General features: G+C 34.2%; 1 non-coding gene across 1 annotated transcript; it reads right to left on the bottom strand.

Annotated features, from left to right (window-relative positions):
• Positions 1-501: 501 nt before the first annotated feature.
• LOC150068490 (U6atac minor spliceosomal RNA) lies at positions 502-630 on the bottom strand. The gene has a single exon (XR_016538613.1). It is a non-coding gene; the product is annotated as a U6atac minor spliceosomal RNA (small nuclear RNA).
• Between the last annotated feature and the right edge of the window lie 2,987 nt (positions 631-3,617).

Genomic DNA, 3,617 nt, shown 5'->3' with positions numbered 1-3,617 from the left:
TATCAAGTAACCATCACATATAGGGGAAGTGACAAATAAGCTGAAATATGGAATCAAGTTCCTTAGTTTATTATTTTTGTCTTACTATTCTTTTTTTCTATCCTCTGTCTGTCACTGTTTATCCCACAGTGCAGAAGGATGGTTTTGAAGTGTTTTCTGACATGAAGAATTTATGCTTGTTGGTATTAAATTTCTCAGGTTTATTTTATTTATTTATTTATTTATTTATATGTTTCTGGAGCTTGCATTGAAGGATTAGATCCTTGTTCTTGAGCTTTGCTTAGGGCTAGCCACCATTCCAGTTTGAGGCTTTTGGTGGTTAATCGGAGTTTCAAAAATATTCCTGTCCCAGTTGGCTTTGAATTGTGATCCACATATCTCTTCTTTCTGAATATCTAGGAATATAGGCATGGGACACCAATTCCTCAGAGTTTTTAATCTCTTCTAAAGTTGATTTTTTTCTATTTATGGATTTACTTAGTTTAATGCTGATCCTGGGGCTTGAACTCAGGGACTGGGAGCTGTCTCAAAGGTTCACTTTTTCTTTTTCTGTATGTGTGTTCTCAAGCCCAAGGGCCTCTTCCGTCCTTGTGAAGGGGAGTGCTAACCTTCTCTCCTTTCATACAACACTACTTTTTCTTTTTCTTTCTTTCTTTCTTTCTTTTTTTCTTTCTTTCTTTCTTTTTGGCTCAGGGTTATGATATACCATTTAAACTAGAGCCACACTTCTGGCTATTTAAGTTTTTAATTTACACATATTGCTAAGTGTTAGGAATTTGATATTTCTCTATTTCTTCTTCAGTAAGTCAGATCATGAAGAGACCAACTAATCAGATTCTAGGACTCTTTCTTGTTTGTAGGAAGGATCATATGGAACATCTTAGTTCATTAAAAACATTTTACTTTTATTTTTATTTGGCATCAGATAAGTTAAGATGCAGTATCATAATTTGATACTTGCATAACATATTTAAAGATTAAATCTGGGTAATCGGTATTTGCATATCCCTATTGGTTCTTTATGTGAGGAAACTTCAAATAATTCCTATTTTGAGATAAAATACATAGTAAGTCAATGCCAAGCATAATCCCCTTAGTGTGCTATAATACATTAGAATTTGTTTCCCCTATCTATCTAACTCTAACTTGATATTTATTATGGAACATCCTTTTGTTTTCCTTCATTACACCCCTAATGTGGCTAAATCTTTGCTCTTTAAGTCTCTATTTCCTCCAAATAAACATTTGTAGGTTCTTCATGCAGTTGAGAAATATTTGTCTTTCTGTGTCATCTGTATTTCACTTAACATCCATGTCTTCTACCTCCATTTGTGTTGAATCAAACGTCAAGATTTCATCCCTTTTTTAAATTTTTGAATGATATTCTATTGCATATGTGTGCTATGTTGTTATTACTTTCGTCTATTGAAAGATACCTCAAATGATTGTTTAGCTTGGCTATTATGAATAATGCTGTAATACAGTACCTAGCATTGCTGATATCTCTTTGCTATAATGATCCATTCCCTTTTTATTGAACATCTTATGGTGGTTCTTTAATGTTTTAGGGAAGGTCTCTGTTTTCCATATTGTTTGCATTAATATTCATTCTTACTAACAGTGTCTAGAACTCTATTTTCATAGTACCCTTTCTAGTATTTATTCTGTTTTTCCCTTTTTTCCTGTTTTCAGGAGACATGCCATTGTGAATTTTATTTGCCTATCACTAATGATTAATAATGTAATATATAATTTATTTATTAATCATACAATCTTCTGAGAGACAGGTAAGATCATTTGTCCATTTGATCATGCTATTATTATTATTATTATTATTATTATTATTATTGTTACTAATGTAAGAAGCTGCACAACACTGAGGCAGAAATTCCAGAGACTTGTATCCCCTTCATTTTAATAAAATTGGTTTCTTACACTTTGACACACAAATGTCTTACCAATAAATCTATAGTGATTGCCACTTATTATTTAGTAGATCAAATGAACAAAATGTCATCAAAATAATGAACTAGTGTAATATCTTATGGAAAAATAAACAACTAAGTTCTTGTCTTCTAAATTATAGTGAAGAGATGCATAAGGTATGCACCCATGAGATAGGACTGTGTATTGCTGGCCTTTCCAGTGGAAGTCAAAATACTTCTGGTGGACCTCATGAAAAGGGATGGAGACAAGGCCTTTAGCAAGTCAATAGCTGAGCATCAGCTGTGAGGGACTGAATTAATTTTCTGATGCACTGAAAGTACATCTAGTACTCCAGCTGCAATTGAAGCCAACACCTGGCTGAGCTTATGATAGGATACTCTCATTCTCCATGTTCCATGTGTCTTCTGCAAGAGCCAGATAGGTGTATTGAGTGGAAATATGAATCAGCTGCCCTTCATTTTCAAAGCTTTGCAGATGGCACTGATCTCTAAAATCCATTCAAGGATTCCATATTATTTCTGGTTAACTATTTTCTGGGAAGGGATGTTAATTGGTTTCTTCCTACCACCCCAGAGGCTTCTAAGTCATTTCTGCTTTATTTGAGCTGGAAAGTGACTACTATGGCATATCTATTACTGGTATATTCTTGTCCACTTATATGTGGAAAGAGCAATTTCTCAATAGTTGTACTGAAAATGTCTTATGTGTCACTTACAAAGTGACCCAGCTTTTCTTCTAATAAGTATTGATTAGGAGTAGCTGATGTAATTATGTTATATATTTTTCTGAGAATCCCTACCATGAATTGTTAGTAACTATAATCCAATTAGAAAGCCAAATCTTGAAACCCAAAACAGAAACACTAATGTGTATGTGCATTTAGAATATGAGGGCTGGTCTTCATTGTCGCATGGAAGTTGATCTGCTCTACAAATATTCCTTCCTTTAGCAGAGTATGTATTTAGTAACATCACTGAAACTAGCAGAGAAATTAAGATTTGTATTATCAAGCAAATATATCAATTGCTTGTACCACACACTTCCAAGGTAATTTTTGGTTCCTGCAAATAAAAGGTCTAAAATTCCCAGTTATTTACACACCCACTATCAGAAATCAATAAACTCAGCCAGGAGGTAGCCTAGTGGTAGATTACTTGCCTAGCATACATGAAGACCCGGGTTTGATTTCTTGGTACTACATACATAAAAAAAAAAAAAACTAGAAGTGGACAGTACTCAGGCACTGAGTTCAAGTCCCAGGGCTGGCAAAAAATGATAAAAAGAAATCAATAAATTCTACTTCTTGTCTTTTAATCTCATTTTCCTCTCTGCTGACATAGTTTTAGTCATTCACCACTTGCTTAATGTAGACATCCTCCAATAAGACCTAGGCATGGAAATGAAGCATTTTGTTTGTTTGTTTTGAGACAAATTCTTGTAATTGAATGAGCCTGACTTGGGATTCACGGTCTTCTTGCATCATTTCCCAAATCCTGAAACTACAGGTGTGTACCACCATTTTATTCACATTACATTCATGTTCTTTTCTTTTTTTTCTTTTCCTTGTTGTATCAGTGGCTCTAGCACTCATACTCAGCTGCTGCTGCTCTGGATGTAGTGATTGAAATTGTACAGCTAACACGGCAGTAGTTTGTGTGAAATGCCTCCCT

The sequence above is a fragment of the Megascapheus bottae genome, chromosome 1 (assembly GCF_031878675.1).
Source record: "Megascapheus bottae isolate mThoBot1 chromosome 1, mThoBot2.hap1, whole genome shotgun sequence".
Taxonomy (NCBI): Eukaryota; Metazoa; Chordata; class Mammalia; order Rodentia; family Geomyidae; genus Megascapheus; species Megascapheus bottae.
This window is presented reverse-complemented; position numbering and strand designations above follow the sequence as displayed.